Here is a 13,489-nt window from a genome sequence, read left to right as displayed (position 1 = left end):
GTTATTGCAGATACCCAGGCATAGGTGGAGTCATCAGGGCCCGTGCTGGAGAGTAACTGTAGAATTGAAGAGGAGATGCATCACTCCTTAGTAATCTTCCTGAGTTGTGTGTGTTCAGGAAGGTGCTTCTACTGCCTTTGATTCATTGAGGGCTCATTCTCTGGTTCTCAGGTGTATGTGATTTCAGTATGGATTAATTTACTGTAATGCTTAATTTAATTCAGTTGCTATTCCTGCCAAACGCAGTTTTTCTGAATATTTTGATATTTTGTTGAGATGGTCCCAGAAATTTGGGATTCGTGATCACCTTAGGGTATTTGTGATGGAAAGGGTATATAATTTATGGGGTGTTTTCAAAGTTTCTTACCTAAGAGATTGGAAGAACAATGATGAGAGAGAGATTGGAAGATTAGTTGTCTTATAGAGTTGTGGATGCTTCAGAGAACTTGACTACATTGCGAAGGGAAAATCTTGGATTGGAAGGTTATTTTTGAGAAAGTGGAGTGTTGGTAGTGAAAGTTAGATTTCAGTGAATTAAAAGCAAATGAGAGATAAGTATAATTACAAAAGAAACGTCTTTTGTTCAAAAGACATTTCTGAAGAATTGTTTGTGAGTTTATTTATTTTATTGAGACAGGATTGTACTCTGTGAGCCAAGATAGAGTGCAGTGGTGCAGTCATGGCTCACTGCAGCCTCAAAGTTACTGGCTCAAGGGATCCTTCCACCTCAGCCTCCTGAGGAGCTGGGACTGCAAGTGTGGGCCATTGTGTTTGGCAGGAGTTTAATTTTTCTGTCATATTACTTCTAATTTAGTTGCATTATAGTTTTTTTTCTGGCCGGGTGCGGTGGCTCATGCCTGTGTTCCCAGCACTTTGGGAGGCCAAGGCGAGTGGATCAGCTGTCAGGAGTTCAAGACCAGCCTGGCCAACATGGTGAAACCCTGTCTGTACTGAAAATACAAAAATTAGCCCAGGCATCGTGGCACATGTTTGTAATACCAGCTACTCAGAGGCTGAGGCAGGAGAATTTCTTGAACCCAGGAGTGGGAGGTTACACCGAACTGAGATTGCACCACTGCACCCCAGCTTGGGCAACAGAGGGAGACTGTCTCACAAAAACAAAACAAACAAAAAAAAAAAGTTTTTCTTCTTTTAGTTTTTTTGTTGTTTTGTTTTTGAGAAGGAGTCTTTCTCTGTCACCCAGGCTGGAGTGCAGTGGCGCAATTTCAGCTCACTGCACCCTCCACCTCCTGGTTTCAAGCGATTCTCCTGCCTCGGCCTCCTGAGTAGCTGAAATTACAGGCACTTGCCACCGCACCCAGCTAATTTTTGTATTTTAGTAGAGACAGGGTTTCACTATGTAGGTCAAGCTGGTCTCGAAGTCCTGACCTCAAATGATCCACCCGTCTCGGCCTCCCAAAGTGCTGGGATTACAGGCATGAGCCACCGTGCCTGGGCAGTTTTGTTGTTGTTGTTGTTTTTGCCTTTATTAAGTTGTTAATAATCAGTAAACCCTTAAAAGCACTAAAAGAGTTCCCATTTTAAAGACATCTGTTCTGGATGTTGTTCATCAACTTTATACAGTGAATAATTATCTCAAATGATTTTATAATTTCTTTTTTAATTGGGAGGCATAACTGAATGGAGAAGTAGCTCCACTCATCCTCCTGTTTTCTGCTTAGTTTCTCCCACCTCCTCAGTTGCCTGTAGTGATGGAGCTTTTTCTTGGATCACGGGAATGCCCCTACACAGTGATTCTAAACTCCAACTGTAAGTCAGAATCACACAGAAGTGTTTAAAATGCTGAATGAGGCCTGTACGCCACCCTAGACCACTGAAGCCAGAATTGTTGCAGGTATGGCCTGAGGATGCTCTGATTCTAAGGTGTGGCCAGGTTCGAGGACTGTTGTGTTAGGCCTTTATCCAATATGGTTTATGCTGCTCCCCTGCTAGGTGAGTACCACCGCAGATTGGTGACCTGCTTTTATGTGGAAAATAGAATATAGGAAGCTGATTGGGTGGAAAACATCTCTTCCAGTGTATGTAGATCCCATAAGGGGGACTTTGAAGTCTGGAGTTAACAGTTTTCTAATAAAAGATTTCAGACCATATCCACGAACTTAAATACATAATTAAAGAGTGGAATGCAAATTATTAGGATTTTTGCTGGTAAAGCAAGCTATACTTGCATAATTTAAATCTTTGGAGGGCGTATTTCGACAGATCATTAGGTGAAGGTTAAACTGAGACAATAGTGGACTCCTTCCTTAGCTAGCATACCTCTTTTTGCATTCTTTTATTTTCAACAGATAGTAATTTTGCAGCTTTTTACTTCTTCAACCAGACCTTCTAAGTAACTTTGCTTTCCATTAACAACAAAGCAGCTCATTAAGGGGGAAGTTCTGTACTTAATCTTAGCACTGGAAAGAGAGGAGTCTATTTACCAGCTAATGTAAGTACTTCTCATTAGCCAGTCCTAGATTTTCTAGGATATTTGAAGAGTCTGCTGACAGTGGCCAGCAAATCAGAGGAAAATCATTTCTGTAGTTAGGTTCTTTTTTCATGGATGTCCTTTAAAAGGAAGCTCTGCTGTAGCTATGTGCTTTCCTTCCTGGCAGGTGGCCTTCAGTAGCTGGCCTTTTGTTGGTCCGGTTCCAGCATATTTTATTAAGTGAGAAATCCTGTAGAACAGATGGCACTTACAAGTTTCTGCCCATGTAGCACTCTGTTTAATGAAACACTATAGTTTTGCTTCATTGTTTTTGGCAGTAATTGTCTTTGTGTGGAGTTTGAATACATGGTACGAGAAGCTCGGCAGTAATAAAGGTTGAGCCAGACAAGAATAATCTGAAGTGATTGAGTAATGATGGGACAGAGGCTTCAGAGTAGAGCACAGTTACATTGAAAACAGATTCAGAATGAAAAGACGATGCACAATTTTTTTTTTTTTTTTTTTTTTGAGACGGAGCCTCACTGTGTTGCCCAGGCTGGAGTGCAGTGCTGCGATCTCGGCTCACTGCAAGCTCTCCCTCCCGGGTTCACGCCATTCTCCTGCCTCAGCCTCCCAAGTGGTTAGGACTACAGGTGCCCGCCAGCACACCCAGCTAATTTTTTGTATTTTTTAATAGAGACGGGGTTTCACCGTATTAGCCAGGATGGTCTTGATCTCCTGACCTTGTGATCCGCCCACCTCGGCCTCCCAAAGTGCTGGGATTACAGGCCTGAGCCACCGCGCCCGGCCGATGATGCACAATTTTTAAGATGATGTTGTGTAGCCCTGGGAGGTCTTTGGACCAAACTGTGCTCTTTTGTTTGGTTACCTTCACCTGACCCAACTATTTAGATTTAGCCATGTTAAGTTGTTGAGTTCCAGTCTTTTGAGTACTGGGTAGTATTCCTTTGTGGATGTCCCACAGTTTGCTTGTCTCTTCATCTCTTGATAGACATTTTTGTCATTCCCACTCTTTGAATCTGCTGTTCACATTCATGTACAAGTGTCTGTGTGGACATAGGTTTTCATTTCTTGTGGGTAAAATGTGGTAAGCATATATTCTCTTCTATAAGAAACTGCAAGGCTTTTTCAAAGCGGCCATGCCGTTTTCTGTCTGCATCAGCAGTGTATGAGAATGCTACTTCTCTGTCCTCACCAACATTTGATATTGTCAGTCTTCTTTTTTTGAGACAGGGTCTCACTCTGTCGCCCAGGCTGGAGTGCGGTGGTGTGATCTTGGCTCACTGAAACCTTCACCTCCCAGGTTTAAGCAGTTCTCCTGCCTTAGCCTCCCGAGTAGCTGGGATTACAGGCAGACCCAGCTAATTTTTGTATTTTTAGTAGAGATGGAGTTTCACCATGTTGGCCAGTCTCGAACTCCCTCCATACCTCAAGTGATTCGTCGGCCTCGGCCTCCCAAAGTGCTGGGATTACAGGTGTGAGCCACTGCGTCCGCCTCAGTCGTCTTAATTTTATAGTGCATCAATTTAAAAGATAATTTTTTGTCCCTAGGAACAGGAGTTCCTGTCATTGACAGCAAAGTGAAACTGAGTACAAATAGGTGGTTCTTCGTGAAATGTGACCAGAAAGACAGTTTGAGCAGAAAGGTGGGACCAAGAAATACAGGATGCATGCCCGCCTCACACTGGAAACCGGTGGTCTTATTTGAGGGTCAGAGATGGGGGCTGGGGAATAAAGTCGATTTTAAAAGGATTGACCTGCCCCAATACCTCTGATCACATCCAAGGGTTTTTTTTTTGGCCTTTTTTCGTCCTTATACACTTAAGATTTTGAAAAGTGGTTTCTCTTTAGCTTGGGAAATGGATCACATGGTAATTGTTAATGATTTTTCTCTAGGTTAAAATAGGTGTTCATTTAAAGTGTTCTGTGAAGCTTAATTCACTTATGCTGAATAAGTCTTATATTTTAAAATATAAGTTTGAGTGTTATACTTTAAAAATAAGTGTTATTTCTTGATTATTCTTGGTTATATTTATTTGAAGATTATATTTGAGAATGAAAGATGTACTCCTAGCTAGAACATGTCTGGTGATAATAAAAACATGAGAATACAAACCATTCAGAGTGATCAAGTTAAGACTGTCAGCCCACTGACACCTGGGAAGTCGCAATGATTGCTATGTAGTATGGAGAAGTTATTCCATATCCTTAGAGCTTTTTATTTGTGTGGGTTTTTTCATCTTCCTCTTCCTGAATTCATTTGTTCAACAAAGCTATTTTGAGCACCTACTCTATGCCAAGTGTACTGCATTAACTTCTGGCTAGACAAAGATGGATCTAACTCGATTCTTGTACTTTAAAGAAATCAGCTTTATGGAGGTATAACGTATGTGCAGTGAATTTCACCCATTTAAAGTGTATATTTCCATGAATTTTAACAGATGTATACATTTGTGTAATCACCTCCACAATCAAGACACCAGTTCTGTCATTCCCCAGAATGACATTGAGCCCCCTTGCAGCCTGTTGTTTTGTTCATCCTTGGTCCCAGCAAAGATAGAACTGCTTCTGTTACCGTTTCTTTTTTATTGGTTTCGTCTTCCATTTCTTTTATCCTTAAGGTCAGCACCAAGGTGATTGTAGTGAATATGAAAGTGGGTGGAATCTCGAACTTCTACTAGGGCTATCCCAGATAAAGTTGACTGACTTTACTCCCTAATTTATCTGCTCTGTTTCATACAATAGCAATTTTACACACCAAGTTATTCAATAATGAGGGCTATCTATATTACGTTGCTATTTAGTACTAGTTAAGAGCAAAGCGAGTTAAAATTTAACAGCCATTTTGTAACACAGTTCTAATATAGACACAGGACTGGAAAGTTGGTAAAAGTGGGTTTCTGTTAAGTGAATCATGTTTTCTAATTTGGAGATTCAATCTGAGTTCAATCTAAAATTTCTGAAGGAAATTTTAGCTCGGAATCTCCATGAAAGCACTTAAAATACAGCCAACCTGTTAAAAACCATACTTTGAAAGGTAAAATGATTACTTTTTGATAGCACTTTTTTTTTTATTTTTTTTGAGACGGAGTCTCACTCTGTCGCTCAGGCTGGAGTGCAGTGGCGCAGTCTCGGCTCACTGCAAGCTCCGCCTCCCGGGTTCACGCCATTCTCCTGCCTCAGCCTCTCCGAGTAGCTGGGACTACAGGCGCCCGCCACCACGCCCGGCTAATTTTTTGTATTTTTAGTAGAGATGGGGTTTCACCATGGTCTCTTTAATAGTAGAAATAGAATATACAAACAGGGAAGTAGACACTCAATTGCAGTACTTTGACATTTGAATTTCAAGGAGAGAGGCTGCCTGTGAGAGTGACTTTGTGATAGTTTGTCTACTTTGTTCCCTTCTCAGGACCTCTCTGCCCCAAGAAAGTAAAGCAAAATTTTGCTATAGCCCTATTAGTGAGGGAACAAAACTACTCTTCCTCCCTCTTCCTTTGTCTGCTTCTGCCATTTGTAACAGTGCAGCTTGCAGTTGGCTTGCACTGTAATAAAACTGTAAATGTCACCATGCCCTGACTCTTGTGTGTGTTGTATTCAAAGTTTTACTCTCATAGTCTCACATAGTTGAGTGTGGATAGTTGATGCTCGGTGCATATTGTTAAATTGGCGAACTTCCTGCTGTGCATTCACTATTTGATGACAGTGTCATCTCCAGATGTCCTCAGAACCACCCACACCACCTTCTGAAGTTGAAAGCACACAGTGATTGTTCAGTAGATACCAGCTAGCACCCATGACTTCCTGGGCTTACCATGACTTACTGGACTTTGATTCATAAAGCCTAGTAAAGAAATTAAAATTTTTATTTTGATACAAAATTTTATTTTGACCTTTTTTTAAAACTTGATTGAGATATAATTAATATGCTGTGGAATTTGTGTATTTAAATAAGTATGCATTTCAGTGGTTTTTAGTATATTCACAGAGTTTTGTAGCTAACACCGTAGTGAATTTTAGAGCATTTCATCATCCCCGAAAGAAAGCTCATGTTCATTAGCAGTCCCCGCCTCCCGCTCCCCATTCTCCTCTCCTCCCAGCCCTTGGCAACCATGGTCTTTCTGTGTCTGGTAATTTGCCTATTCTTGGCATTTCATATGAATGGAAGAAACAATTTATGGCTCTTTGTGTCTGGCCTTAACTTAGTATACTGTTTTCAGAGTCATCCTGTTGTAGCATGCATTAGTCTGATGACATTTTCTTTTTCTCTTTCTCTTTCTTTTCTTTTTTCTTTTTTGAGACGGAGTTTTGCTCTTGTTGCGCAGGCTGGAGTGCAAATGGCACGATTTCCACTCACTGCAACCTCTGCCTCCTGGGTTCAAGCAATTCTCCTGCCTCAGCATCCTGAGTAGCTGGGATTACAGGCGCCTGCCACCATGCCCGGCTAATTTTTTTTGTATTTTTAGTAGAGACAGGGTTTCACCATGTTGGCAGTCTGTTCTCTGACTCCTGACCTCAGGTGATCTACCCGCCTCGGCCCCCCAAAGTGCTGGGATTACAGGTGTGAGCCACCGTGCCCGGCCTGTCTCATGACATTTTCAAACCCGTGTTTCTGAATCCTTTTTAGATCCAAGAGATCCTTTTGGAGATGGGAAGAATTTTAGAGGTTGTCTGGTCCAACATACCTTCATTTTGTAGAATGAGATTAAGGCTTTAATCACTCAGAACAGTCTATTGCTTTTTTCATGTTTTTCCAAATTCAGTTTATTTGGATCAGGAGAAGAGGGAGAAGACTTTATACTTCTCAGCTTCTTGTATATTTGACTATGACCTGGTTATACCATTTGCCCCTGTGAGGCTTAGCTGTGCATCTGTGAATGGGAGATTGTTCTTAGAGATTGGTCATAGTTGTCCACCTGCCTCGGAAACTGCAGGGTACAAATGCAGCAGCAAAGTATTTACGTTCTTACTTCAGGGCTGATCTCCTATTTCTGTCAGTCCTTTTGAAGGCAGAGAATGTTAATTTGGAACAACCTACATATTTATTCAAATTTCCAGAGATGAAACTTTCAGAATGCTGTGCTGCAGCGCCCCCTAGTGCTGTGCTGTACTGATAGTCCCCAGTGTCTCCTGAAGCCGAAAGTGGTGTTTCCCGTAGTCCCCGCGGGAGGGTTGTAGCCTGCAGGTCGTGCAAGTGAATATTAGACATCTTTCCTCCTTCTCACCTTCCTTGGGCTGAGATGGAGGAATGTATCTTTATTTCTGATGGCAAGGTCTTTGTTTTTCCTTTAGCAGGAACACTGGTTTTCCCAGTTCGTCTAAACCTTTGCCCAGGGTTTCTAAACTCAGGCCCTCTGAGGGCCGTAGTGGCCTCCACACACCTCCAGAAGGTAAACTGAGCCAGCTCAGCCAAGAGGCTGTGCTTCAGGAAGGAAGGTGTCTTTTGTTCCCATCCCTGCTGTGGTGTGGGCTTGCCCCCTTTTTCTTGAAGTGTTTCTTGTGTATTTTTTTCCACATCCTCTTGAGAAAGGATCAGAAAGTAAAGATGTGAACAGTGAGAGTTTTGAAATCCTGGGATGGAGGCCGGATGGGATATGAGGGGAAGTGGTGGAGGGGAATAAATAGCTGCTCTAGTTCACAGTCTTACTTCCCCTAAAAAGGGGAAGAAATGTCTAAAGCCCTTGTAGTTTGCTCCCCCAAATTGCAGGCATTTCTGTACCGTCCCGCCCCTGGGCATTTCCTATGCAACCGGAGGAAGCGGGAAAGGAGCGTTTGTTACTGCTTTCTGATACCTCCTTTTAACCCCAGTGTTCTGACTCTGGCGGGGTTGCTGAAACCTTGGGGGCCTTCCCAGTCTTTCCTGATAGTTTTTAGTGTAGCTATGGGAAGGGCAGAGTTAGCCGCAGCAGTGTCACAGTTTCTGTAGTGTGGCATGGCTGACAGGGCCTCCAGGTACCTGCTTTTATTTTAGTTTTATGACAGCCACCAATATGTCCTAGGCTCTGCACTTTCTTTGAAATTACAAGAAACAGTGAACTTACTCCTGCTTTTTAGTCTCCCATGTGAACTGTTCTGTATTTTATCTTGCTCTGTTATGGGCAAAACTAATTGATGTCATCAGTGGCATTTCCTTCTCCACTAGGTTGTAAATCCTGTGAAGTCAGACACAGAGTTATTTTCATCTTAATTTTACCCAAACACCTACAATTTTCCCCCCTCATGTAACAGCCTTTGAAATAAGTTAATCTTCCAGAGGAGAGAAAACACTAAGCAGTCAAACATAAGGAGAGGGTAAAGGTTTTCCTCATAACCTCACAATTTTCAGTTAACACTTGAAAAAAAAAAAAAGAAACAACTCTTTATTTGGAAATAGTTTCAAACTGGAAAAGTTGCGGAAAGAAAAGTAGTACGAAGAACCCCCAGATAGTCCTTTACCAGATCCACCTGTTGTTAAGATTAAACCCATTTGCTTAATCATTTGTGTGTGCTCAAGTTCTCTGTCTCTGCAAATACACACTCATACCGACACACAAACTCACGGACACAGAGACATGGGCTAACAAATGCAAATATACAGACATACAATCTTTTTCTGAACCCTTCGAGATTTCAGGGAAGATCACATACACTCTAGCCACTTACTCCTAAATTCTTGAATGTGTATTTCCTAAGAATAGGCATATTCTCTTAAATAACCACAGTAAAACGTTACCACTTTCACAAATTTACATTGATGCAGTACTTTTTTCTAACCTGTCCATATTCTAATTTTGGGAGTTGACCATATAATGTCCTTTCTAGAATTTTCCCTTCTATCACAGGATCCATTCTAGGGGCAGGAAATGCATTTAGTTGTCATGTCTCTAGCTTTTTGTAGTCTGGAAGTTTCCCACAGCCTTTCAGGATATTGACTTCTCTGAACAGCAGTTTTTCCTGCCCTCTTTTGATAACATTCCTCTTTTTACCAAACACCTAAAATAACTTTTATTGGAAATTAGGAGGGCTTTTGGAGAAGGAGATGGTGAAACCAGAACATTTTAATAGCGTTGGCTGTCCTGAATTTCTGTGATAAACTTTTTGGTGTTACAAACATGCCTTGCTTCATCATTTAGTCAGATATCATTTTAGTTAAATAATTGTCACTCACTGGTATTTGCTATAAATATATTGAATAAATTGAATAAATAGTTGAAATATATTGAATAAATATTCGGCCTTTTTTCCTTTTTTTTCTCGCTGTTGCCCAGGCTGGAGTGCAGTGGCGCGATCTTGGCTCACTGCAACCTCTGCCTCCCAGGTTGAATCGATTCCCCTGCCTCAGCCTCCCAAGTAGCTGGGACTACAAGCATGTGCCACCACGCCCGGCTAATTTTTGTATTTTTAATAGAGACGGGGTTTCACCGTGTTAGCCAGGATGGTGTCAATCTCCTGACTTCTTGATCCACCCGCCTCGGCCTCCCAAAGTGCTGGGATTACAGGCGTGAGCCACCACGCCTGGCCTCCTTTTGTAGTTTTATCAAAATTATAATTTATGTCCACTCACTGGTATGTGCTATTGAATAAATATTTGGCCATTTTCCCTTTTGTAGTTTTATCAGCATATCAAAAAATTACTTTTTTTCCTCCCAATAAAGTTGTCATATTCTGTTTTATAAGCACCACCTCTTCTTTTTTCGTTTTTTTGAGACAGCGTCTTCCTCTGTCATTCAGGCTGGAGTGTAGTGGCACGATCTTGGCTCACTGCAGCCTCTGCCTTCCAGGTTCACCTAATTCTTCTGCATCAGCCTCCCAAGTAGCTGGGATTACAAGCACCCACCACCATGCCCGGCTAATTTTTGTATTTTTAGTAGAGGTGGGTTTCACCATTTTGGCTAGGCTGGTCGTGAACTCCTGAAGTCAAATGATCTGCTCACCTCGGCTTCCGGAAGTGACGAGATTACAAGCGTGAGCCACCGTGTCTGGCCAAGCAACACTTTGTCTTTTGGAATAGTGTTGATAATAAGTGCTTCTTCATTGTATTGCTTTGTATGATTCATATGATTTTGTTAAATACAAAAATGATGTCTTAACCTTCACATTTATATGGATTATTTTATTATATCATTCATAATCCATGTTCAAATGGTTACCATGCCAGCTTACTTTGCCAAGAAAGAAATATTTGTCGTTTTTCAAAATGTGCCTTGCACTTCTAAGAAATTCCATTTTATTCTTAGGATTCCCCTAGCTTGTGATATCAATGACTTGTCTTTTACTGACATTTGATAGTTAACTCCACAAATAGGGGACTCCTTTATATGTGGTTATTGGGTTGTATCAGAATTCCTGTTTGAGTATGAGTTATATATGTATTGACACATAGGAAGAAGATACATGTAGTTTATCTGCCATGAGCATATGGGGAATACTCATTGTACAGGAGATGGAAATTCTAATCAAGGTTCCCTGGGAGGCTGAACGCCTTGCAGAGGTGCTCTTAAACCCTTGGCACTGACTTCTTAGCCAGTTCCTTTGTTATTTCAGTTACAAAATCGAAAGGACAGGTTTTAAATATTGGTGAAGTGTAACCGCTCACTTTTAAAAGCTCATGCATTTAAGGATTAAAATATGATTCACGTGTATTTTGATGGAGTTGTTTATTGAGCTATGTGAGCCACTGTTAAGGAAATTAAGCTGGAGTTCAAAACAGCCGTGGCTAGCCATTTGTCAAGTGTTAAATGATAGTTCAGTGTTGCATAGTTGGTAATCAGCAGTTACTTATGGTGTATTTTTTGCGTGACATGTTTTCATCAAGTCCTAAGTTGTTGTTAATGAGATCTTGAAACTAACATGCTTATGAAATTACGTCTGTGCAAAATGGGTGTATTTGAAGAGTTGTAAGGTGATTTCTTTTGTGTTTACTTTTTATGATTAATGTTTTGAATAAAGTATGTAGTTCGCCAAAATAAAAAAGACTCCAAAAGACATGCTAGGAAATCCCCTCCACTCCTGTCTGCGTCCTGTCTGCATCCACTCAGCGTCCACTCAGTGCTACTGCCCCGAAAGTGAAGGGCCACATTTTTTCTTGTTGATCTTTCCAGTGTCTCTTTATGCAGACACAAGTATCTATATTATTAACAAACACAAATATGTTATTATATAGCAACACAGAAAAACGCTGTGTTTTCCTACCTTTTTTACACCGAGAGTGCTTTCTTCTTTTAATAGTATTTTGAAGGTCTCTCGCTGTCTGTACCTAAAGTTCTTCCTCATTTTCTCCCAGTTAATTTTGTAATTTGAAGGTACATATCTGGAGAAATTATTGACATGAAGTTATAATAAAACACACTTAAAATCTATAACAGATTTTCTCAGATACTTTAAAAATAATTAAGTAAAACTAATACATTTGAAAATAATAGGAGAAAAAAAATTCACTGAACCGTTTCTGAGCATTCCAGCTCACGACTTGAGGGCATTTGCCGCTGACTCATGCTGAAGCCGCTTGGTGTGTGCGTTTGCAACAGGAAGTGTGTGTTAGTGGCTTGGAATCTTGTTTTCTCCTCCTCTCCTCCTTTGCTGCCAAGATTTTTATCAAATCATTTGGATTTGTAGTTTTCTTACTGGATTGACCAGCTCTAAAAACTTTAGGCTGTATATGAACTCAAATAAGAAAGTGTGCTTTGAAGTATGATTTAAATAAACATAAAATGTTTATTTTCCATTGTCTAGGAAGAAAACCTTCCTAAAGAAAATACCTGATAATCCTACAGAACATTCTGATTTCTTATCCTTAGGTATCTTCCCCACATTCTGAAGTGAAAGGCCTTTCTTGTTAGTCATAAGATAAAATGGATAACTTTTAATATATAGCATTTCTAGCTTCTTTTTTTTTTTTTTTTTTTGAGGCGGAGGCTCTCTCTGTCACCAGGCTGAAGTGCAGTGGCTCAGTCTCAGCCTGCGGCAACCTCCACCTCCCGGGTTCAAGCGATTCTCCTGCATCAGCCTCCTGAGTAGCTGGGACTATAGGTGCACGCCACCACACCCGGCTAATTTTTTGTATTTTTAGTAGAGACGGGGTTTCACCGTGTTAGCCAGAATGGTCTCGATCTCCTGACCTCGTGATCCGCCTGCCTCGGCCTCTCAAAGTGCTGGGATTACAGGTGTGAGCCACCGCACCCGGCCTCTCCTTTTTTTTTTTTTTTTTTAACTGCTCCTTACAGAGCAGGGCTACTCCATAGGCAATGTGCACAGTTTCTGCTACTGATATTAAACAAAACAGCATGATTTTAGTTTATTCTTAATATTTGCATTAAACTCCACAGCTGCTGTATGTTTCTTGTGTTTTACTTCTTTATCATTCTTGTATTTCTCAAATTCATTTTCTGGAATTCTTAAGCAGTTTCCTTCCCTCCCCCCAAGAAAAAGGTGTATGTGACAGAAAGTGTTCTTTCTCTTTTGCCGTTGAAAAGTAATTTGTAGAATTCTATGAAAAAATGCTCGAGCATTCTAGGAACAAAATCCTTTTTTCTCGGAACTTTCAAAATGTTGCCCCATTGCCTTCCATAGCCTTGTTGATTTTGCTATTAAGACATTCTGTCGAGTTTTTTAATTTAGTGATTTAAAATTAGTAATTAATTTCCGCGAACACGTTCATGATCTCTGATAGCTCTTTTTTTGTGTGATAGTCTATGCTAATTTTTTCTGCTTCCTTTTTGCCTATAGAATTTTCCCTTCCATTGCTTTGAGGGTTTCTTAGTGAAATTCGTATCGTCGTTTCCCAGTGTTGGAGATGAGAAGTTGTAACCTTTCAGTGACCGTATATCAGAAGATCATTTCTGAACCATTTTGAGGCTCTGTTTATTTTCACTGTTACCATCAATACATAATTTCTTTGTTGACTTTTGCAAGTATGTGTAAATATTATATGAAAACTTTTTTGTTCTTAATGTATATTTATAGTTTTGGTAGATGTTGTCAAAGGGCTCTCTAGAAATGTTTTCCCTGTGCATTCTTACCAGTAGGGTATTACATTTAGTGGCCATTTATTCACATTTACAG

The 13,489-nt window shown here is 40.6% G+C and overlaps 1 protein-coding gene across 2 annotated transcripts in view; it reads left to right on the top strand.

Moving 5' to 3' along the window:
• Positions 1 to 13,489, top strand: part of USP10 (ubiquitin specific peptidase 10) — a 77,121-nt gene that overhangs the window by 18,891 nt on the left and 44,741 nt on the right. The window lies entirely within an intron of this gene.

This window comes from Hylobates moloch, unplaced genomic scaffold (assembly GCF_009828535.3).
Source record: "Hylobates moloch isolate HMO894 unplaced genomic scaffold, HMol_V3 SCAFFOLD_6, whole genome shotgun sequence".
In the NCBI taxonomy this organism is placed as follows: domain Eukaryota; kingdom Metazoa; phylum Chordata; class Mammalia; order Primates; family Hylobatidae; genus Hylobates; species Hylobates moloch.
The sequence above is the reverse complement of the archived record's forward strand: the minus strand, read 5'-3'. Positions and strand labels throughout refer to the sequence as shown.